This window comes from Felis catus, chromosome D4, assembly GCF_018350175.1.
Source record: "Felis catus isolate Fca126 chromosome D4, F.catus_Fca126_mat1.0, whole genome shotgun sequence".
Lineage (NCBI taxonomy): Eukaryota > Metazoa > Chordata > Mammalia > Carnivora > Felidae > Felis > Felis catus.
The window spans coordinates 13002988-13028060 of record NC_058380.1 but is presented as its reverse complement, the minus strand read 5'-3'; the positions used below and the strand labels follow the sequence as shown (position 1 = coordinate 13028060).

Genomic DNA, 25073 nt, shown 5'->3' with positions numbered 1-25073 from the left:
GCTCAGAAGAGAGGAAAAAGATAAATGATCTTAGAGGCTTAAATGGACTTTGCCAGGAAAAGGAGGAGTTGGGCTTCCAGAGTTCATCCTGCTCGGTGGTTCATCATCAAAGTCAGGGCCACAAAGTAAAGCCGTGCAGGTTGTGCACTGCACAGAACCCTCCACCCCTGCCCGCTCCCCTTCCTGCCAAGGGGGCCACAACAGCTGAAATCCAGTATGCTTTCCACTTGCCAAGCCATGTTCCCTGGGAACTGCACCACCCAGAGGAGGCAGGACGGGTCTATTTTTGATTCTCACAAAAAAGCCATGTATGCTTATGGCCACCTTGGCCAAATTCATTCTAGCTGCTACTGATGCATTTACTCCTCAGATCTTGCCTGAAATAGCACTGAATTATAATCAGAGCATGAGTGGGAGAAATTCAGAAAAGACGATAATAGTAATGACAAACAACAACAGTCCCTCATTTGGGTTTAGCCTTTAACACTTTAAAAAGTGCTTTGCCACACAGGATCGCATTCAATCTTCAGAACGACACTGGAGTCAAGCCACAGGAAGGTGTTCTTCCCCACTGAACATCTGTGGACTGAAATGAGGCTCAGAGATCCAGGACTGAAATCTCACTCCTTTGATTTCACATTCTCTGCTCTTTGCACAATATAACCCCCCCCCAAAAAAAACCTACACATTTGGAAAAGCTTCTAGTTATTGAATTGGACAGCCAGCACCAATTTGCCAGTCTCCTGGGTGACAGAACAGTAATTTTCCTCTGAGGATCTGCTGCCATTCTCAGTAGACATTCTTCTTTCTAGGGAGAGACACGCAGCTCAGGCCCCACCCTTCGGGCCATGGCACAGTGATTGGTGCAGGAATGGCCATGTGATCCACCAGAGCCAATGAGAAGCAAGAAAGACCTTTGCCTTGCCTGACACAGGAAGGACACCCACCTGCTTTCCATTGGTCTTGAGCAGGAAAGAAGGTGTGTCTGTCTAGAGTTTCTGGCTGTCAACTTAGCCCAGGTGGAATATAAAAATAAAGACAAAGTGGGTGATAGGACAGCCAAGAGATGACCAGAGGCAGGGTCCTAGTGATATCACTTGAGCCTATAGATTGAGTCACACACACCGAAGTACTTTTTATTTACTTGAGAATATACATTTCTTTTATTATTTAGGCAGCTTGAATTGCATCATCTATTTCTTACCACTAAAATATCTTGGCTGGTTTAGGTAGTTTCTTCCTCTTCAGTCTCAACAGCCATGTGCAGATACAGGCAACGTCATTCACAGCAGTGGGGACCAGCCAAGGTTCACCTGCTAAAGACAGAGCCACAGAAATTCTCTCAGTTCCATTCTGTGGCTACTCACCAGCTCTACGCAGCAGCCTGGAAAAGCTAAAAGTGTTCCCGTTGCCCAGATACCCACTGGAGCAGCCTAGCCTACTGGGAATTGTGAGGCAATTGCCTGGTATAATGAGAAGTACACTTCACTTAGTAGAGGTTCAGCTGTGCTCTGTGCTTGGACACCTGCATAGGATAGATCCCTAATGGTGAAAAAATGGCTCCCATTGGTAATGGAGGCTACAGGCAGGAAAGGGAGTCTTCTCCCTCCAGCATGGGACATAAGTCCTCTCCTTCAATCTGCCTGGGCCACCTTTGGTCATGTACCCACCACTGGATCAAAGCAGTTACCAGGAGAATGCCATGCATTGATTGGCTTAGACTGACCAGGATCTACCCTAGAGCTGGAAATGGTGTTGCACTGGGTATCCTTGAGTCCCTCTGGGAGGGATAGATCCCCAAACTGGAATTCTGTTGAAAAGTAAGAAGCACAGACTAGATGTTTGGGTTAGATCAAGAATGTCATTATAGCCACTACTTGACCTTGAGACCCTGGGCATATGCCTCCAACTCTTTGAGCCTCTGTGTGCTTGTCTGCAAACTGAAGGGAACAGAATCAGGACACTGATTACTCCTCGAATTTTTTGATGTTTGCTTTGTATTTGAAGAATTCCAATGTGTCCCCACACTTGAGAGAGCATTGCAAAAGCTGTCTTATAAATGAGTATGGAAGGGAACTAAGGTGACTTTCAAAGAAAGTGTGGGATCCATGTGTCTACTTCCCAAATGCGCTTTTTGGCACTGAGTGTTCTCAAAATTGAGAGGTTTGATATACAAATCTTAACGTATGTCTTTAAAAGAAAAAAAAAAAGGATCGGCCCCAGCTGAGCCAATGTCTCACCTTGAGATGAGACTCCTGCCCCACTGCAGGCCTATCACTCCTCGTGGTCCTATGCCCTGTTCATCTCCTCCAGCATTTCCTGGCCTCACCCATCCCCACCCCACCCCAGGCAGGTGTGCAAATCCTGGTTTACTAAGCACTGCCCCCCACACACACACACACACACACACGTGTCCCGCTACTGCCTAATCTCATTTAGGCTTTTGGACAGTCAGTCCCATGGAGCCCGCAAGGTGGAGACTTACTCCTCCCGACTACAAAAAAAAAAAAAAAAAAAAAAAGCAAAAGGTTTTTCCAAACTTCTTTAGTACAAAGTCATATTCTGTGGCATATAACAATAAGTTCTAAGCAACAATAACCTTTATAAACAAAGGCTGGGTTTTGCCTTTTCTTTTTTCCTCTGGGCCCGGTCAAATCATACAACTATAGCACTATTATAAATAGCTGGCATGATTTTTCAATCCTGATGCCAGGTGTACCCCCGACCACATAACTCAGACCCTGGGGGCGGGGCAGTGGGTAGCACAGCACACATCAACAGTTGTTAAAATCCTCAGGTTTCTTCTCTTTTTTAAGATTTTATTTTTAAATAATCTCTACAACCAAGGTGGGGTTTGAACTTAGAACCCTGAGATCAAGAGTCACATGCTCTACTGATCGAGCTAGCCAGGCGCCCCTAAAATCCCCAGCTTTCTAACGTGCCCTCAGAGCTGAGAACCACTGCCCAGGAGACACTGCCTTAGCGTCTGCCATTGGTCTTAGCAATGGCCACCCGACTTCAGTGAAGGAAGAAAGGTAAGTTATGTGCTTCCCAACTCTTGGCTACAGGGAAAAATAAACTTGTTACCAGATCTTTACAGTCTACTGGTTCCTGGGATATTTGGAGGAGGGGAGTGTTGTTGTCTCTCAGAAAGGGTTCTGAGCTTTCGTAATAGGAACTAGCTCCATTGAAAGTCTGGCTCCCAACAGGTTCTAATTAAATCATGCTCTGTAGGATTGCCCATGACCCACCATCTCCCACACAGACCAGAGGCCAGTCTTACTTCTAGATGAACCTCTAACAGGAGCTATTTACTGGGCTCCCTAGTAGAAGGTCACTGTAATTATTTTATTGTGACTTTACAAAGGATTTAACTAAAAGGGGCCAGAGAGGGTACCCGGAATGTTCCAAATATTCAAATATTACAAATATTCGCCAGGAAGAAGCACAGAAGCAAGAGGGACACCTTCAGCTGGAGAAGCTCCAACTCGGGCCCGAGCCAAGGGTGTGTCCGCATGTGGCCTTGGCCGGAGACTAGACGCAGGCACAGGAAGTCCACTCGGGCAGCCTCAGGACTTTGAAGGTAAGGCAGCGATTTAGTTCAAGGCATAACCTATTCTGTTAAAAGCATTTTCAAATGTTCCGCCACCTCTGACTTTGGGGAGTGACAGTCTTCCAAGAATCCAGAGCGAAACGTTAGAGGAAAGGAAACTACTTCTGATAATGAGCTCAGGAATATGTGGTCATTGCTTGACCCAGGGTTGGAGATGAGCACTGTATTGGGAACCAAGAATTTGTTCTCTTTGCGTTCAGACTTTGTCTCTAACTAACGTCAAGGGTGTAAAGCATTATTAATCACCGAAGGTAATTATTAGGCGGGTACTGGCTTAGGGCTATGGAACACAACTGAACACAACTGAAAGGGTTTGACTCTAATTTCCAGTCGGCACTTATTAAATACATGCCAATTGATTGATAAGAACTTACCAGAGAATGGACAAAGCACACACTCGGTAGTCACCACTCACCCACAGGCATTACTGTGGTGACTACTCTCTTTCTTGCCCTGTTCTCACTACATCACCACCACTTACAGTTTGATAAGCCCACTGTAGACTTATAAGCTCATTCCTCTAACGCTTGCTCAACATGAGGACCCCATCTCATCTTGAGATATGCCTATCTTATCAAATGATAGAGGCTCGTGTAGACCATTTGCAGAGACACAGAACCAACTGTATGCACCTGTGGGCCGACGTGAGGCAGCACAGAAGCTTCAGGAACACACTGAGCAGTTAAAGCATAGCAGTGCCGGGCAGGGTGCCACGGGAAGGATTTCATTCAGGGGAAAAGGCCGTGCTCCTCCGTGACCAGAGCCATGAGAAATCAATTGACTCGCTTTAATCGGACCAACCTGAGCTGGATTGGGAACGTAGCTAGGCTACTTAGGGCCGGTGAGCAGTTCCAGGCCGGATGCCAGGGGGCTGTGCCTTGAGCTGTTATCCGCTTACAGGTAACCACGGAGCATGGATCGCAACGGATGCACCACAATGGTGAGCGCTCGTTTAGTTGCACGTTACGGAATCTTAACAGAAACCGGCCTGAGCGGGAAAGAATGCAATGGCTTTCTGGTACGGTAGAGGCTGGATCCAGGTGCTTAAACGGTGTTCTCCAGAATCCCCCAACTCTGATGTCCCCCATGTTGGCTTCCCCTTCAGACAGACCCCCTCAAAGTGGTGGCAGTAATAATTGCCAGTGGCTCCGCGCTCGTGTTCCGCCAGCTGAACACCCCGCTAGTTCTAGCGGGCACCTGGGACTAATTTCCCACCGGCCTAGCCCATCGCACCCCGTCTCTGCGACCAGGGGAGTGCAGTTCTCAGTGGCCAGCCCTCCGTCACATGCCCGCTCCTCTTTTAAGGTGTGGAGTCTGGCCCTGCTCCTGCAACACAGGCTTAGATTTCAGGGGCTGCCCAGAAGAAAATTGGGGTACTTTCCCAGAAGTAAGAAAGAAGCAGCTCTGTGCTGCACCGTGCCGGCCCCTGTCTGCGAATCCTCGCGTTTTGAGAGCTCCTCTTGCCTTCCTTGTCCTAGAAGTTCCGTGTCTGAATAATAGGCAATTCGATCAATAACTTTAAAATTAATGAATAAGCGTATCTGGCTGAAGGCATAAACATGAACCATTTAAATATTCTACAGTATTTGGGGGCACCTGGGTGGCTCCGTCGGTTAAGTGCCCGATTTCGGCTCGGGTCATGATCTCACGTCCAGCTCTGGGCTGACAGACAGCTCAGAGCCTGGAGCCTGCTCCCAATTCTGTGTGTGTGTGTGTGTGTGTGTGTGTGTGTGTGTGTGTGTGTCTGCCCCACGCCCACTCATGCTCTGTCTCTCAAAAATAAACATTAAAGAAATTTTAAAAAATACATAAATATTCTACAGTATTTGGTAATATCCCTCCGTGGATGATACAAGAGCAGAGATGCAAAGGTAACAGAAGAATCAGGGGAAGGCATTAAAGAAGAGGCAAGGCCCGAACGCAGTCTTAAAGGATGGGTGGGTATAGACAGGGAGAGAGGAAGCAGGGCATTCCAGGCAAGCGCCCAACATGAGCGCAGGCGCTGAGATCAGACAAGCCGCGTGCATTCAGGGACAGGGAGAGCCTGCCAGGCTTCATGTGCAGACGTCGTGAGCGAGTGGGCGAGGATTGGGGATGGTCGGGCAGGGCCAGTTACAAGTCTGGAATGGCCGTCTGAGGAGGAGACACTGAGTTGGCACTGAAGGGAGAGAAGGAGGCTTTCAGTTCGGGACAGGTGCGTGGGCCATGTCAGCAAGAAGCACGAGGTAGGAAAGTGATGAGGACAGAGCTGTTTTGGAGAGATAAGCCTGGTGGAGACGTGGAGGTGGCTGATCGTCAGGGCAAAGACAGAGGCAGGAAGGTCAAGGTGATGAGAACCCGGCCTCTCCCCCTCCAGATCACCTTTTCCAGCCCAGCCTCAACCTACCCCACCCTTTCTCTTTCTCTCCTGATCCTTCTCTTTCCGCCTGCGCTTCCAGAACACATTTCAGATCCTCGATTATATTCAAGAAACTTGTAAATGCACAGAGTTTCCGTAAGAGAAGGAATAAAGACTGCTCTGAGTCAAGACCAAGTCTTGCTGAGGGACACTTACTAGGGGACTAATGGGGATGAGGCACAGCAAAGCCAAGAAGCTGCAGCTCACCGTCACTGTCCTGCAAGCCGACTGAGCGTGGATCTGAGTGTCACTGTTTGCGGGCAGTACGATCATGGGCAAATTCTCTCTTAGCCTTATGTTTCCCCTCTGTAACATGGAGGTAATAATTACATTTCCCTCAGAGGCTTATTATGAGAATTATTAATAATGTACAGAAAGTGCCTGATTCAATGCCTATCATTATTATTTGCATCTGGAAACAATCAGAGCAACTGTGGCTCAAACCTACCTAGACTTCCTCCCAAAGCTAAAAATTCCTCCAGGAAAGGGGGCGGGGGGCCTTTGGAGATGGAGTGATGCTCTTCTCCGTGGGTCTCCAGCTTGAGCCTCAAGCTCTGATCTCTCCTGAAAGATGTCAACCACTAGAGGGAGAGTAGACTTCCAGAAACCACAGCCCTGAATCCCACTGTCTTTTGTGATGTCAACTCACTGGGACCCAGCAGTCATGGTTTTGTTTTGTTTTGTTTTCCTTACAGGAATAGAATAAAATAGAAAATAGCATTAATTGTAGGAGCTACAGGTAGATATTGTCTTTATGCCTATATATCTATGCATATATAACTTGAATTTCTCACTGTGGGTCACGGTCAACCAGCAAAGAGTTTGCGAAATACTGCCTTTGCAAAGAAGTATCCTTATGCAGGAAAAAGCTACCTATTTTCTTTAATTCTCAGACAGGCACCAAACAGATTCTGTATTAAAGAAGATGAGTCCCAGCCCTGGGTGGCTCAGTCAATTAAGCGTCTGACTTCGGCTCAGGTCATGATTATGGCTCGTGAGTTGGAGCCCCACATTGGACTCTGTGCTGACAGCTCAGAGTCTGAAACCTGCTTCAGATTCTGTGTCTCCTTCTCTCTCTCTGCCCCTCCCCGCTCACGCTCTGTCTCTCTCTCAAGAATAAACATTTAAAGAATTTTAAAAAACAGATGAGTCATTATTCTTTTTTTTTTTTTTTGAGTAAACTCTATCCCCAGTGTGAGGCTCGAACTCATGAGCCCAAGGTGAAGAGTCACGTGCTCCACTGAGCCAGCCAGGCGCCCCAGTCATTGTTCTCTATTAAAGAAAAATCAGATACAGGAATGGAGGACTAGATGGTGCCCCATATTGTTAGGAATTTGAATTATTTCTAGAATGCTCTTCCTCTGGTGTTCACTAATATAAGCACCTCTCAAGGTCTAACTCGGCCTCTTTTTCTCACAGGCCTATGAATGACCTGCGTAGCTCTTTCCAGGTGATAACATCCACTCTCAGGGCGTTTATTGGTTCCTCCGTGTGGCTGATTCTGAATTACTTTTTTAGCTCTTAGCTCCATATCTGTATTTCCAAATGGTGGTTGGAATTCTCTCCATTCTCTTTCCCTTAAAATTCAGTCTGTTTGAAACTCGGTGCACAATCTTCCCTTTATAAAGAGAAAAGTTAAAATCTCTTCCTGTGTTCCTTCTCTTGGCCTGTCTTCATCTGTGCAGGCCGCTATAATAAAATATCACAGACTGGGGGCGCCCGGGTGGCACAGTCGGTTAAGCATCCGATTTCGGCTCAGGTCATGATCTCACGGTTTGTGGGTTTGAGCCCCACGTCGGACTTGGCACTGATTGTGCAGAGCCTGCTTCAGGTTCCGTGTCTCCCTCTCTCTCTGCCCCTCCCCCGCTCACTCTCTCTCTGTCTCTCAAAAAAATAGGTATTAATTTTTTTTTTTTAAATAGCACAGACTGGGTAGCTAATAAACCCTAGAAATATATTTCCCACAGCTCTGGGAGCTGGAAGTCCAAGATCATGGTGCCAGCATGGTCGGATGAGGGACCTCTTCCAGGTCTGAGACTTCTTGCTGTATCCTTACAGGTGGAAGGGGTTGGGGGGCTCTGTGGAGTGTCTTATATTATTCCTTATAAGGAAATAATTCCATTGTGAAGGCTCCACCCCCTAAAGGCTCCACCCCCTAATGCCATCATTTTTGAGGGTTAGGATTTCTCAGTATATGAATTTGGGAAGGACACAGTCAGACCAGAGCAGCTCTTCTTGCCTCTCGGTAAAACCCAGATGAGAAAACTCAGTTAAGTCAAGTGTCCTTACCCTCCTCTACGATCACGTAACCTACCTCCCCAGTGCCCCATCTGTCCAACACATTTGTCCCTCCTACTCACACTGTTCAGGGTGATTTGTGCAGTCATCTTCTCTCTCTGTCCCCAGTCTCCCACCTTTCCCAGGGACCCCTCTCATGGCCAGCAGCGACCTTACAGAAGCACCGGTTGAATCATAGCATTGACTCACATCATTCCATTCTTAAAAACATGGAATAACTCCCCCAAGAACGTGCAAATGACATTTGTAAGCGCGAGGCGCGCCTGGGTGGCTCATTTGGTTAAGCGCCTGATTTCGGCTCAGGTCATGATCTCACAGTTGGTGAGTTTGAGCCCCACTTCGGGCTCTGCCCCGACAGTGTGCAGCCCGCTTTGGATTCTTTGCCTCCCTCTCTCTCTGCCACTTCCTCGTCCTGCTCTCCTCCCTCCCCGCCCCTCTCTCAAAAATAAACAAATAACCATTAAAAAATTGTAAGCGTGAGACTTAAAGCCCAAGCACAGAATGGCAAGTGGCTTTTTGTCTTTTTTTTAATCTTTTTTTTTTTAGTTGAAGTATAGTTGACATGTAATATTATATTAGTTCCAGATGTACAACACAGTGATTCAACAGTTACATACATTACATACGATATGCTCACCACAATACGTGTAATTACCACGTTACCATACACAGTTATTACAATATTATTGACTCTGTTCTCTATGCTGTACTTTTCATCTCTGTGACTTAATTGTCAATACCTGGAAGTCTATCCCCCCTAATCCTCTTTACCTATTCTGCCTACTCCTTTGCCCACCTCCCCTCTTGCAACCACCAGTTTGTTCTCTGTATTTTTGAGTGTGTTTCTGTTTTGTTGCTGTTTGTTTCTTTTGTTTTTTAGAGGCCACACATAAGTGAGACCATAGGGTATTTGTCGTTCTCTGACTGATTTCAGTTAGCTAATACCCTCACGATCCATCCATGTTGTCATGAACAGGAAAATCTCACTTTTTTTTTTTTTTTTTTTTTTTACGGCTGAGCAACATTCCGTTGTATATATAAACCACATCTTCTTTCTTTATCCATCCATCTACAGATGGACACGTAGGTTGCTGCCATATCATGGCTATTGTAAATAATGCTGCGGTGAGCATAGGAGCGCAGATATCCTTTCGAGTTAGTGTTTGCATTTTCTTTGGGTAAATACCCAGAAGTAGAATTACTGGAGCATATGGCAGTACTATTTTTAGTTTTTGGGGGGAACCTCCATACTGTTTTCCACAGTGGCTGCACCAATTTACATTCCCACCAACGGTGCACAAGTGTTCTCTTTTCTCTGCATCCTTACCAACATTTGTTATTTTGTTTGTCTTTTTATTTTTAGCCATTCTGCTGGGGTGAGGTGATACTTCACTGTGATTTTGACTTACATTTCCCACATGATTGCTGATGCTGGGCATCTTTTCATGTATCTTCTGGCTATCTGCATGTCTTGTTTGGAAAGATGTCTATTCAGGTCCTCTGCCCATTTTCAATCAGATTATTTGGGGGTTTTTTGGTGTTGAGTTGCATGAGGTTTTTTAAATATATATTTTGGATATTAACCCCTTATTGGATATATCATTTGCAAATATCTTCTCCCATTCACTGGCTGTCTTTTCATTTTGTTGATGGTTTCCTCCACTGTTCAAAAGACTTTTTTTTTTAACATATTCTTTTTTTTTTTAAGTTTATTTATTTGGAGAAAGAGTGCACATGGGAACAGCAGACAGAGAGGGAGAGAGAGAGAATCCCAAGCAGGCTCTGTACTGTCAGCACTGAGCCCAATGCAGGGCTCAAACTCACAAGCCTCGAGATCATGACCTGAGCCAAAATCAAGAGCAAGACGCTTAACTGACTGAGCCACCCAGGCGCCCCTCAAAAGCCTTTTATTTTCATGTACTCCCAGTTATTAATTTTGGCTTTTGTTTCCCTTTCTGAGGAGACATAGTCAGAAAAATATTGCTAAGGCCAATATCCATGAACTTACTCTCTGTGTTTTCTTTTAGGAGGTTTATGGTTTCAGGTCTCACCGTTAGGTCTTTAATCCATTTTGAGGTTATTTTTGTGTCTGGTGTAAGAAAGTGATCCAATGTCATGCTCTTCCATATAGCTGTCCAGTTGTCCCAACATCATTTGTTGAAGAGACTGTCTTTTCCCCATTGTGTGTTCTTGCCTCCTTTGTCAGAGATTAATTGACCAGATAAACACGGGTTTGTTTCTGGGATCTCAGCTCTGTCCCATTGATCTGTGTGTCTTTTCGTGCCCGTACCATGCTGTTTTGATTACCATAGCTTTGTAGTGTGGCTTGAAATCTGGAAGTGTGCTGCCTCCAGCTTTGGTCTTCTTTCTCAAGATTGCATCAGCTATCCAAGCTCTTTTGTGGTTCCATAGAGATTTTAGATGTTTTTGTTTGTTTGTTTGTTCTGGTGCAAACCCAACCAGGATTGCACTGAATCTGTAGGTTCCTTTGGGTAGTATGGACATTTTAACAATATTAATTCTTCCAATCCATAAGCATGGTGTATCTTTCCATGTATTTGTGTCATATTTAATGTCTTTCATCAATGCCTTATAGTTTTCAGAGTAGAGATCTTTCATCTCTTTGGTTAAACTTATGTCGAGTATTTTATTCTTTTTGATGCTTGTTTCCTCGTTTCCCTTTCTGCTATTTCATTGCTAGTGCATAGAAACACAACAGGTTTCTGTATATTAATTTTATATCCTATAATTTACTGAATTCATTTATTAGTTCTAATACTTTTTGGTGGAGTCTTTAGGGTTTTCCAAGTATATCTAGAACCATTTGTCGTCTGCAAATAGTGTCAGTTTACTTCTTTCTTACCCATCTGGGTAACTTTTATTTCTCTTTGTTTGTTTCATTGCTGTGGCTAGGACCTCCGTACTCTCTGTTAAATAAAAGTAGCGAGAGTGGACATCTAGGTCTTCTTCCTGATCTTAAAAGAAAAGAGTTCAGGTTTTCACCATTGAGTATGATGCCAGATGTGGGTTTGTCATATATGGCCTTTATTATATTGAGGCGTGTTCCTTCTGTACCACTTTGCTGAGAGTTTTTATCATGAATAAAAACTCATGGATGTTGAATTTTTTCAAATGATTTTTCTGCACCTGTTGAGATTATCGTATGATTTTTATCCTTCATTTTGTTAATGTGGTGCATCACATTGATTGGTTTGTGGGTACAAACCATCCTTGTATTCCTAGAATAATCCCATTTGATCATGGTGAATAATCTTTTTAATGTACATTCTAATTTGGCTTGCTGATATTTTGTTGAGGATTTTTGTATGTTTATTCATTAGGGATGTTGGTCTGTGATTTTCTTTTTTTTCTTTTCTTTTTTTTTTTAAATTTTGGAGTGCCTTGGATATCAGTATCAGGGTAATACTGGCCCCATGGAATGACTTCAAAAGCATTCTTCTACTTCTATTTTTGGAATAGTTTGAGAAAGATAGATGCTAACTTTTCTTTAAATGTTTGGTAGAGGGGTGCCTGGGTGGCTCACTTGGTTAAGTGTCCAACTCTTGATTTCGGCTCAGGTCATGATCTCACAGTTTATGAGTTCAAGACCCACATAGGGTTCTGCACCAATGGTGTAGAGCCTGCTTGGGATTTTCTCTCGCCCTCTTTCTCTCTTCCCCTCCACTACCCACCCTCTCTCTCAAAATAAATAATTAAACTTTAAAAACAGAATTTACCCGTGAAACCATTTGGTCCTGGATATCTGTTTGTTGGGAGTTTTTTATTTACTGATTCAATTTTGTCTGTTCAGATTTTGTTTCTTCAAAATTCAGTCTTGGAAGATTATATGCTTTTAGAAATTTCTATTTCTTCAAATTGTCTGATTTTTGGGCATATTATTTCCTGTATAGTCTCTTATAATCCTTGTATTATGTTATATATTATATATATTATACAATATATTATATTTGTATTTCTTTGGGTCAGTTGTAACTTCTCTTTCATTCGTGATTTTCTTTATTTGAGCCCTCTCTTTTTTTTCTTGATGAATATGTCTGAAGGTTTATCAATTTTATTTATCTTTTCCAGGAACCAGCTCTTAGTTTCATTTATTTTTATTATTATTTTTTTTACCCTCTATTTGGTTTATTTCCCCTCTCACCTCTACTTTTCCTTCCTTCTACTAACTTTGGGTTTTGTTTATTCTTTTGTTGTTTTGTTGTTTCTTTAGGTATATTATTAGATTATTTATTTGAGACTTTTCTTGTTTCTTGAGGTAGGCTTCTATCACTATAAACTTCCCTCTTAGAACTGCTTTTGCTGCGTCCCAAAGATTTTGAACTGCAGCGTTTGCATTGTGATTTGTCTCCTGGTATTACTTGTTTCCTCTTTGATTTCTCTGTTGACACACTGGTTGTTTAGTAACTGTGTTGTTGAACACCCACGTGTTTGTGCATTTCCAGTTTTTTTCTTGTAACTGATTTCTAGTTTCATACTGTTGCAGTCAGGAAAGATGCTTGACATGATTTCAGTCTTCTTAAATGTATTGAGACTTGTTCTGTGGCCTGACATGTGATCTATCCTGGAGAACGTTCCAGGATGCACTTGAAAGGAATGTGTATTCTGCTTTGGAGAGGCCATCAGACCCCACTGAGGCTGCCCACCAGATATGGCAAGGTGGGAGCTTCTTTGGAGGGGAGCCTGCCAGGGTGGGTCTGCCGGGGAACACCAGGGCTGGGGAAACAATGCTAGTGAGGTAGATGGAGAGTGTCAGGACTGGCTCGTGCAAATTTTCAGCTATCTATACTGAAGGAGGGCAAGAAAATGGCTCTCACCAACACTTGTGTTCCTGTAGAAAGCTCTACAGATCCCTGCCCCTCTGGCACACATCCTTAAATCAGTCAACAAACCTGTTTCATGTATAACCCAGGCACTTTTCAAACTGTTGCTTCCGTGCTGCATCCCAGGCTGAGTGATAAAGCCTGCTGGCTCTTTAAGGATAGGGACTCAGTTTCCCATAGCCCTCTGTCTTCCCAGAGTTTAGCCCTACTGATTTTCAAAGCTAGATGTTATGGGTTCTCATCTTCCTAGTCCAGGACCCCAGAGCTGCGGGTGCCCAGTGTGGGGCTTGGTCCCCTCACTCACTCCTCCATGTTCGTGATCTCGCTCCCACTGGTAGGTAGTCATGCTGGGTGTTTGGTTTCCAACTGCATCTTTTCCCTACTGACCTTTTCAATGTGACCTTCTCTTTATATGACTTTAGCTGTAGAAGATGTGTTCTTCTCGTCTTCAGGTGGTTTTTAGAATGAGTTCTAATACGTGTAGTTATTGGCTCAGTGTATCTACAAGAGGTCATAAGCTCAGGATCCTCCTACTCCACCATCTTCCCTGACTCTGGCAAATGGTTTCATGTCAAGGGTCAATACCACCTGATCAGTGGTGGCTTCTTAGAGAATTGTGTTGAGCAGGATTCTGAGACTTCATACAAACTCAGGAAGAAAGGTTAGCAATGGGCATAAGAGGGGGAAGTAGACATCTTCAATCTAGGCTCAATGCACTTTTTTTGCTTTTTCCTACATCCTCTAGCATCAACTGCTCAGTCAAAAAAAACTACTCATTGATTCTCAAATACACTATCTAATCCTATTAACCACAAAGACCATCTATTTTCATGATTCCTATCTTCTGCTGTCTAGACTTCACTTGACTCAACTTCCACTCATTAGAATCCTCACCTTATTCCTGTAATACTCTACCTTCACATTTTATAACTTATCCCTCCATTGAATATGTATCAACCTCATTTGTATTATAGTAATACATAAGTATTATATGTGTGTCTATGTATGTGTGTATATGTATACATGTATTTCTGCCTTTCCCACTGGACGAGAAACTCTTTGAAGGCAATGAACATATCTTACTCATCTCCCAACCCCTAGATCCCGTCCACTAACTTAGAGATCGCAAATATTCAATAGCATTTTAGGGGATATAAGAACTGATTAACTAATTAACTAATATTCTGATGGCGTAATAGTCAGAAAGTCACATGGAATATCCAGGGAACTGGAATCCTCTCAGAAATAGACACTCTTGTGGGAATTTCCCAGTTTCCATCAGTGATCCAGAAGACAGCAGCCCCCCTGGCTCTGAGGTAGGCGGTACAGCTGCAAATTCAAGAGAAGAATCTCTTTCTGTGGGGTAGCAGTATGGCACTCAACACTTACAAAAGACCGCACGTGCCCACAAGACAAGCTTTGTGCCCCTTTCACCATCTCAGTTGTAGAAGATACGACTTACCCAATATCATATGTGCGCTCACAAGTAGGAGACTCACACTTCAAATCCATGACTCACATAAAGTTGTGCTCTTTTGCCTCACCAATGAGTTTGGGGTAAATTTTAGTATAGAGAAAGGAATCCCCTGCTATTAAAAATAACAATATTTTGGGAAGTACTGCTGCCTGTCCTACAGAGGTCTCATGCTCAGATCCTCCAAGTGGACCCCCTAAACCATTTATCGGTGTGCCCCACAACTGGAGACTCAGCCCTAAAGACCAGGCAAAGATGGTTTTCAAAGAGAAATTTCAAACCACCTTACCAACCACTGGCAGCTTCTCAAGCTGGTGATTTAATGAAGGCCGTCAACCCAAAGCCTTCGCTATCAATTCTCTCAGGCCATACAACACATTAGGGAGCACTATTTGTGATAACATGATAACTGAACAACTGAAAGAGAAGTCACAGGCATCATGGGGGGGGGGGGAGCGGGGAGGGGGGAGAGTCTTTCTTTCCCTTACAGGAAAATGGCTTTTGTTGTCCTTGTCCCTTTAATGCCTTAAAGGGAAGAAAGAAAGGGTAGGGGGGAGATGGTGAGAAGGAGGGAGGGTGCAGAGAGGAAGGGAAGAGAGAGAAGGAAGGATAAAAAGGGAGGGATGGAGGAAGGGAAAAAGAAGGAAAAAAGAAAGAAAAACATCAAGGAGAGATAATGACAGACTTGTTAATTTCCAGAGTTGAAGCCCAGAGTCCTGACTTAAGACAAAGGACATCACAGGCATTTTGTTCATCCAAGAGCTGCAATGCTTGGGATTTGTCATTTTGCACAGTGCAAAGCCAACGATGCGAGCCAAAACCAGAGAGAACACAAGGATTTCAACAATTTGGGGGTTATCTTCCCTGCCTTTTCCCCTCTGTGTCTGTGTGATTCCTCAGACAAAGTGGGTTGGAGAAGTTCAAGCTCAGTTCACAGAAGAGAACATTCTGTACTCTGCACAACAGGCTGGGCTGCTCTCTGTAAAACAAAATCAACAGCATGATCTCAGCCGCGGCGGCGGCAGGCACCGCGCCGCCAACCCACGGCCCCGGCGTTTGAATAGAGCGGCTGTCAAAGGCGCCCCGCGGACGGTCCCCGGAGGTGCAGCCGCGCGCACATGCGCACCGCAGGCTCCCCGCGCGCACATTCACACCCGCCCGGAGCCAGAGGCCGCAGAAACGACTTTCTGGCCCATTGTTACTTCTTCTCCCCAGCGGGTCAAGGAAGTCGTTTGGGTCTTTCTTTGGGGAGAGTAATTACCGCTGAAACATTTCCAAGGAAACAAGCCCCTGCGTGTTCGCTTGTGCTCTGGCGTTGACTGGAGCTTTTGCTGCCGGTTTTGATGTTACTGTAATCAAACGACAGCATTAACTCTGAATCTGCCCCCGCTTCTTTACTCAGGCAGGGAGAGGCCGGGAAAGAGGAGAGCTGGCTGCTTGCTGGGCCCCCTCACCCACCCTCTAAGCTTTTCCATTTCCTTCTGGATCCCTGTTTTGTTTTGTTTTTTCTTCTTTTGTCTGGAGGTTAGCGTGCAGTTCGGTGAATATTTATGGAGGGTATATATGGTGTCAGGCACTGTCCGTAGAATAATATTCATGGCAAGATTTTTTTCCAGTGAAGAGAAAACCTGGCCATGAGGCCCATCAGAAGAGGGAAGGTGTCAGGGAGAGGGATAGGATGTTTTCTGGGGAAGGTCTGGAGACTGAGGTACCAGAAGGCCTGAATACAGGTGGGTGTTTTTCAGTACGCAACACAGACGCCTGGAATGAAACTGCTTCCCAGTGTTCTTTCCTGCCGAATCCAAGCCCAGCTGCTGGAGGAAGGAATGACAACGAGAATGCGTAGCTGCCCACGGCAGGGCAGGAAAGTGTGGCCTCTGTGCCCCTTGAGGTCCCCTTCTCCTGTGCTGTTACAGGATGCAGAGACCAGCAGGGCTGAGCGGCAGGGTGGAGAGATGGCACGTAGAAACACCCGGGCTCCGGTGCTTGCCAGAGGCTTTGAATCCTGGGAAACCTCAGACAAGATCCCCTGACCTTGTGCCCTCGAGTCTCTGCGCCCTCCTCAGCTATTAACTAGAACCAGGACCACCGGCTTTGTAGAACTACTGCCTGCTGTAGAATTTAAGGAAACTATCTATGCCTTTGCATGGCATAGACTAGATAATAGATAGTAATGATTGTGATTCTTAATGCAAGTCCTGTTGAGAGAAAGCTATTAACTGGTGTCAGCTGAGAACTTCCACCAGTGTGCCCTCTCGGATTTTCTTGCTCACGCGTTTGCACAGTTATTGACTTAGTAACGTCTGTTGAGCACCAACACCTAGCACCGTGCTCTGTGCGAGGCACTGCACCAGACAATGAGGCAACAAGAGCCTTGGAGATATTTGCCCACCTTTCAATGGAGCACAGTTTACACAGGGCTGTGGCAGAGCCCTGGGGCTCGATGAATGCTTCCTCGTAGCCTCCCTTTTTCATGCTCAAGCACCTTCCTTGGGTTCCACACCATCTCTCTGGCTGTCCCAAGGCATCCCAGAGAGAAAGAAGCTTCTGGGGAGTAGGGATTGGCCGGGAACAGCCCTGATGCAAGACATTTCTTGGGACTGCCCTTCTAGAATGTAAACAGGCTTTCTCACTTCAGGACTGGAGCTCCTGCCAAGACTTTGAAAAACAAGTTACACAAGCACCTTTGGAGAGGTTGGACATGCTACATCACGGCGGCTGCTATGTGGGGAGGCAGGGGGGAGGGGGGGTGTGGTGTAGACAGTGTAGACAGAGGTAGCCCCATGGAACTCAGGGACAATACATAAACCTAAAAGCACAAGGCTCGCCAGGCTAGGAGTTCAGGAAAACACAAGCCCTCAGGTACCACACCAAGCCCCAACCTGTGGAAGGAGTCAGCCATTGATAAATTCACAGACATCCCTGCTACCATCACAGATACGATCCCAGAGTTCAGTGGGAGAATCGTCTGCCTTTAGAGCCAGGGCCCAGGCCGAGGTGGGGCTCTCCTGGAGCTGGTCACCGTGACATCCTACATTCTTTCTCCCCCATGAAGATCACCTCCCTGACTAGACCCACCACACGGAGGGCCCTGTTTAAAATTTCGGCAGCAGGCAACCTGTCGCAAAAGTGCTACCCCCCCCCACCTCCATTGGAGTCCTTTGCCAAAAGCAACTGCCAACTCTAGCCAGTTGCAAATGGAATTTCTCAGAATACCAGAGTGTGCATGGGGCAGTAAAAGCAAAACCCTAGGGATCTGAGGTAGACCAAGCTAAATAAATTCGAGGACTAGGCAATTGACCAAGATCTCAGAGGGAGGAAATGAAGGGAAGTTGTTCCCAGAGAATTAGGCAAGATTTCATACAACCCACACACATTTGATGGGAGAAGAGCCTAAGAGAATGACGTTGGTCGCCCATTCATTATGTGCCAGGCACTTTACATACATTCTCTCATTTAATCCCCACAATAATCCTATACAGCAGCTAGTGATGTTATTTCGGACTCACACAGCTTTAGTAATGAGCCCACCGTCATGCAGCCAAGTACCTGGCAGAGTACTTAAACCCAAGCCTCTCCAGCATGGGAGCCCAGGTTCCTATCATTGCGCTATTCTGCCTCCTCGCGTGTAAGGATCTTATTAGAATACTGTTGGAATCATGTTGCACATTTATTTAGGATTTACAGAGGGCGAAGTCTCAAGTAGAAGTCTTGACATCAAGCCCCACCCTCCAGTCTCATGTATTTACCTCCTCTCAGTATGTATACTCAATCAGCAATGGTTATTGAGCTTCCAGGGGACATTGTGCTATGTTCTCTGGGGGATAGAAGGGTCAGTTATGCATGGGTGCTGCCTTCAAGGAACTTACAGTCTGTCTGGATAGGGTGGGTTGTGCTATAATAATACTTTATGTTATTAATTATTCAAATCACCTCTAAAGCTAATGTTGTGATATAACACAACAAAGGTCTACTTCTCGCTCACAACGTGTTTCCATTGTGAATCTGCTGGGCCCTTCCTTACTCAAGAACCCAGGCTGATAATCCACCAAATATTTCTAACACTGCCAGTCACTGTGTCAGGAGAAAGACAGAGTGATTGATCACTCACCAGCTCTTAACGCTTCTTCCTCTGAAAGCTTCCTCCACAAAGGGGGCTCATGTCAATTCTGCTTACATGTCATTGGGCAAAGCAAATTAAATACACTCACATAACCACATAACTTGAAGGGGTTAGATAAGCACATACCTACCCCAAGCCTGGAACTGGGGGCAGGGGAGGAAACCCTTGAAATTTTAGTAAATAGATCTAATCATGACCACATTCTGGGAAGAAGAATGATCTCAAAACCTCCCACTTCAAAATTCCACAATAATGTAAGTCTGGATGATTAAGTGCCATCAGAGTGGATGCGTTCAAGGTTTATATCCTGAGGACTCAAGAGAGTGAATTATACCTGGCCAGGAGACCTCAGTGAAATGTCCTGAGGAAGGCTGGGTATTGAGCCTTTAAGAGTAGGAAGGACTTGAATGGACCTACAAGACTAGACCAACTGCATTCACCTTGGCCTTCAATATGGTGAAGGTACCCCACCACCAACCACTCTCATCAATGACATAGGCTATTCCAGGCCTTGGAGACACAACCCAAATGAACACCTGAAGGCAAGGTTATTGTGTATGCATGGTGGCCTTGAGGAGAGAGGGCCCATCCAGCTGAGCGGAGTTCTAGAGTCAGAGAGAAGTGACAGTTGGCCAGAGCATGAGTTGAGAAAGTCGAAGAAAGTTTGAGCAGAAGAAAGTCATGATCACAATGGATCTTGAGGGATTTTAATCTGTGGCTATATTCTTTTATTCTTTCATTCACAAATATTTTAAATACTTTACATGGGAGACACAGAAGTGTATAAGGTTCGATTCCTACCATCAAGTTGTGCCAGGTTTTAGCAGAAAGGGAAGAAATATATATATATTTTTTTTACCTTTGCCTTTTAAGAGAGATGTCAAAGAGGTAGTCTGTTGAGAGGAACTAGAATTTCAAGGATGCAAAGGAGTTTGAGGATTTCTCCTTTACGCAGGAAAAAGGGTTATAAGGGCTAAATTGCTAAATGGAATAGAGGTGACAGTGAGGCATCCAGGGTGGAAGGAGGTCAGAAGACAGTGGAGAATGGAGGAGAGAGAGGAGAGAAGGCCACTGGTAATAAAAGGAAAGGCTTTGGAGGCACCTGATGGCTCAGTGGGTTAAGCATCTGATCCTTGGCTTTGACTTAGGTCATGATCTCACTGTTTGTGAGATTGAGCCCTGTGTCGGGCTCTATGCTGACAGCACAGAGACTACTTGGGATTCTCTCTCTCCCTCTCTCTCTGCTCCTCCCCAATGCACGTACGCTCGCTCTCTCTCTCAAAAATAAGTAAACATTTGAAAAAAAACGAGAAAGGCTTTGGGAATGGTGGCGATTTTTATGAAGTTTGGCCTCATTCTGTTCAATGTCTCTCCTTTTCTCCCTTTGGAACATTTGAGTAAAATACACGTTACTCAAAATGCTCTGGGAAGAGACTTGAGAGGTCACAAGGGGGCAACTGGATGGCAATGAAGTATTGATTATGGCCTCAAAGAGTACAGAGTGTGAGCAGGGACTTCCCAAGAGAGCCCAGACCTGTTTATGTTAAATAGATATGTGCAGTTGCATTTGTATGGGCCCAAAAATGGCAGTTTTAGGAGAAGGACAGTTTGTCGAGAAAAGCTTCATAAAGGAAATTTCAAGTTTTCCTAGTACTGGGTATTAAAATACCTGAGAGTGCCCCCAGCCCACCTGGATTAATGGAAAGCATTGCAGGCCAAGCACGAAGGAAAGCACGTGTAAAGGCACTGGGGTATAGAGCAGCCTGGTTTATTTGAGCTCCTCTGAGCAAACATTGATGGGCAGGATTATGAGGGATAAAGTCAAAAGGAGCAAGTTCAGTAATCTAATCCAGTAATCAGGGTTTGTGGAAATAAGGACATGTGTTTACCTTCAGAATTATTTACTCAGCATTTACTGACTCTCAAATACCTGCCAGCTTTTACAAAAGTAACTTGTTCTGATTTGGCAAAAACCTGGGAAACCCGTGATTTCTTATTTTATTGCCTATTGATAAGAAACCTGACGGGTCCAGTGGTGAACTTGTCCAAGGATATCCTGCCTTATTTATACTCATCAGTCATGTACAGCATGCCAATATTTACCTTTCTGCTGAACACCACCTCTCCATGCGCGCTGGAGAGAACGTGTCAAGATCCTTCAGGTCCTGTGTCCCGGGAGGTGAAGGATTGCCTGAGACAGCAGCCCACAGCAGCAGAAAGCTGGCAACTATTAAAACACACTTCTTGACTTACAGTCACCTGTCAGGTAGGAAAATCTATCCCCGCTGATCAGAGCAGAAAGTACCCTGAGCGTGGGTATGAGTGTATGTGTGTGCCCAGGTATATTTTAACTATCCACCTGGGACATCTCTAAATCAGCATTCATTTCAATAATCTCATACATTCATATAGCACCTTTCTCCACAAATGCTTCCAAAGCAGTTTGTAAATTTTATATAGCTGGCGAATCAGCATTGCTGGAATAGAAGGGAAATAGAACCTTATCAGCTTCCTAATGAGGACTTGGGACTAAGTGTACTTTGGAGGAGAAGTACAGGGATTCAAGAATGTGTATTTAATTCACAGTGTGTGTGTATTTAAATGGCATTATAGTTCATTAAAATAGTATTCAAATTTCCTCCTAATGATCCATTCAAATTTTACCCAGGCTTCGAGGCTCACCTCTGGATTCAACTCTACAGTTGATGCTAAATTTCGGTCCCCCGGAGCAAACTAATGTCACCTTGCCCTGGATATTGTGCTTCCCTAAATACCCAGAAGAACAGATGTGGGTGAGAGGTCTTGTATCACCCCTGGGGGTTATACATTATGCATTTCTTGCCCATGCAGAGGCTGAGACGTATCTGGAAGGCCAGTGAGCGCCTGTGAGAAAATTGAAGGAACTTCAAATCATTCGTTCAGAAAAAATTTATTGAGCAATTACTATGTTCTAGAAACTTGGCTCGAGTGCTGGGAATACAGGTGAGGGCGCTAAGAGATGGGGCCCCTGACCTCCTGGAGGCAGCAGAGGAGATGGTCATTGGTGAAATAGTCAAACAAAGTGACCATGGAGATTTGTACGATATAGGATGATTCTGAGAACATTAGCAGAGGACTTCCCACGGCTGGGGAGTCCAGAAAGGCTACCTGAGATCGTGAAGTTCAGGTTGTCATCTGAAGGATGAGTAGGAGCTAACTGGAGGTGTGTGTGTGTGTGTGTGTGTGTGTGTGTGTGTGTGCACATGTGTGCATGTGTGTGTGTGTGTGTGAGAGAGAGAGAGAAGGGGGGAGAGAGAGAAAGAGAAAGAGACACTCAGTTTCCTTATTTGTAAAACAACTGTAGTAACAGTGCTTTGTCTAAGTTTGGGGTCCCCAGAAACAGACTCAGGTGGACATGATGTACTAGGAAGTGGCCCAGAAAGCACAGCTCCAGAAGCTGAGGAGTGTGGGACGGCGAAGGGAGGGAGACCCAGCAACACTGAGTCACGCAAAATACCGTGAACTGGGGAGACAAAGCAGGTGACATGGGAAGCTGGGGCGCTTGTCCCTGCCCTGTTTGGTTACCTGGAAGTCCCAGGCACTTCTGCTCTCCGGGCCGGGATGCAAAGTGGTTTGCGTAGCTCAAGGACTATTGCCCAACGTGGAGCCACCGCCGCACCGGCTGCTGGGGACACAGAGCTTGCAGTGATAAGTGTGCAGGGATATGGAAAAGGGACGGAATGGATGCGGGCAGAGACTAAAGGCGTTTGCTTCGTAGGATATGGTGGGCATAAGGAACGGAGCTAGGTGCATAGTGAGAGCTCAATAAATATTAACTCTCATTATATTCGTATTTATAGGCTACGCAACTGACATAGCTTAGTCGTGATTCCACTTTACCCGGTAATCTCTGCCTGACTCCAGTCCTGCCACCTGCCACTCCCTGCTGGGTCTCCTGAGGCAAGCACACATAGAAACACAGCAATAGATGTTTATGTTTCCCGGGATTGTCACATTTTGCTGAGCTCATAACGGAACCGAACAAATAGCCCTGCCATCCTCTGTTAATACGTCTTGTCGTTCACCGAGGGCTTCACTCCCCATTCTCCTGGGCTCCTGCCGCTCAGAAATTCGTGTGCCTGGTTGCTTCCCCAACGTGATCTGGACTAACCTGATGCAGTTCCCAGGCCTACCCTTCCTGGGCACGTTGATAGAATTTTGAGACCAGAGGGACTTCCTCGATCTGCTCATCTCACTGAGTGATATGCCGCACGATTGCTTGCTGCTCCAAAAATCGGCATTTTAAATAAAAAAGGAATGAGCTAAGGACATATGAACAAGAGTGACTCTCAAAAGCATTATCCTGGGTGAAATAGCCAGACACAGAAGAACACTATGGTGTGATTCCATTTATTGGAAATTCTGAAACAGGCAACCTGAATCTCTGGTGACAGAAAGTGGGTCAGTGGTTGCCTGGGGCTGGGGCTGGGGTAACTACAAAAAGCCCTAAGGGAGCTTTGGGGGTTGCAAATGTTCGTGTCTCGGATGGGTAGGTAGCGGCATCTGTATACACAGTTGTCAGAACTCGTAGAATGGTACGCTTGAAACGAGTGCATTTTATCGCGTGTAAATCATTCCTGAAGAAACACATTTTAAAATTAAGTAAACAGGCATTTTATTGCCCAACCAAGAGATCAAAAGCAGATCCAAGACTACTCGCAGGCCACTCCGTCCCTCTGGCGAGACGCACAGAATCCTTTGTACCGTTCCGCATCTCACACACCCTATTTTTTTTTTCTTTTGGCAAGAAGTTGGTCTTTATCATTTGCACGAATGGAGGGGAACAATGGTCTGGATGATCTAAAAGGAGAAAATGCACAAGTCATTTACATCCGGGGGCTCTGGAACAGGGTTTGGTTGCCTGTCTGGTATTTGAAGAGAGATGTGCCTGCTTGACATCCTTAAAATTCACTACAGGGGCGCCTGGGTGGCGCAGTCGGTTAAGCGTCCGACTTCAGCCAGGTCACAATCTCGCGGTCAGTGAGTTCGAGCCCCGTGTCGGGCTCTGGGCTGATGGCTCGGAGCCTGGAGCCTGTTTCCGATTCTGTGTCTCCCTCTCTCTCTGCCCCTCCCCTGTTCATGCTCTGTCTCTCTCTGTCCCAAAAATAAATAAACGTTGAAAAAAAATTCACTACAAATGAAATCATGAAGTTCCCTACAAAGACCTGAATTGTTGGAAGCTTGGGAGCACTTCACTTCCCTCCCCACAACCCCACGCCCGCCCCTGCCTGACCCCACCTCTCCCTTCTCCTTCCAAGCAGGAAATGCAATGCTTCCCCTGTCCCAGACCTTCCCTCCAGCAGGCGGTCTTGGTCCCTGCCTCTGCCGCTAGGAGATTTGGTGCCTCCGTGCTAAAAACAGAGGGAGTTGAGATACTCAAGCTGTTGAAAAAAAGACTCGTAAATAGGGAGAACAAACTGAGGGTCAAGGGAGGGATTGTGGCAGGGGGGATGGGCTAAACGGGTAAGGGGCACTAAGGAATCTACTCCTGAAATCATTGTTGCACCATATGCTAACTAATTTGGATGTAAATTTAAAAAAATAGAAAATAAAACAAGTTAATAAAAAAAAGACTTGAAAAAGTGTTCTTGCAAATCAAGCTGAGTCACCTCCTCGCAGATAAATGAGAAAAGGTTCTATGAAAATTAGTTTCTTGGATTTGGGGTGCAGCCTAGCTGGATTTGGCCCCAGGAAGCCTGTGCTGACACACCCACACCCCCAAGCCCTGCCCCTCTGACCCTGGTCCGCTGTCTCTGCTCTCTGCACCCCGCCTCTCCTCCCGCACCCTGGACTTTATCCTTCGCGGCTATCACCACGTGGAGAGGGCAAATGCCTGTTTACCAGTCTGTGTCCTGGGCCTGACTGAAAGCTCTTTGAAAGCGGTGTCCCCTGAGGTCACCACTGTATACCCAGCTGCTTGAACAGTGCCCAGGCTCCTAGTAGGTGCTTACTTAATAAATAGTTGTTGAGTGGTTATGATTCTGAACACACCACAACAGAGTTTATTTAAGGTTTTGCAAAGCAACTGCACAAACAGGAAAACCCTGGCACTTCCAAAGGGGACTCCACCCAAACAAAGCTCCGGCAGGAAATACCAAAAAGTCAGTATCTAGCACAGAAATCACTGTGTGCGTTTCAGGGCAAACTCTGGTGAGCTGATGTCTCAGAGGCAATGGAACAGTCTGGAAAATCCAAGGCTCTCCAAAAGAGTCGTCCTCCAGGGGCACCTGGTAAGCTCTATCCGTTAAGCCTGCCTCAGTGGTTAAGCGTCCGACTCTTGATTGCAG

The 25073-nt window shown here is 45.5% G+C and overlaps 1 long non-coding RNA gene across 1 annotated transcript in view; it reads left to right on the top strand.

Moving 5' to 3' along the window:
• LOC111557611 overlaps window positions 1-24493 on the top strand; it is a 30682-nt gene extending 6189 nt beyond the window's left edge. Inside the window, exons 2-4 of the long non-coding RNA XR_006588500.1 lie at window positions 3440-3583; window positions 21598-21729; window positions 22587-24493. This is a non-coding gene — a long non-coding RNA (uncharacterized LOC111557611). The remainder of the gene's footprint in view (window positions 1-3439; window positions 3584-21597; window positions 21730-22586) is intronic.
• Window positions 24494-25073: the final 580 nt, after the last annotated feature.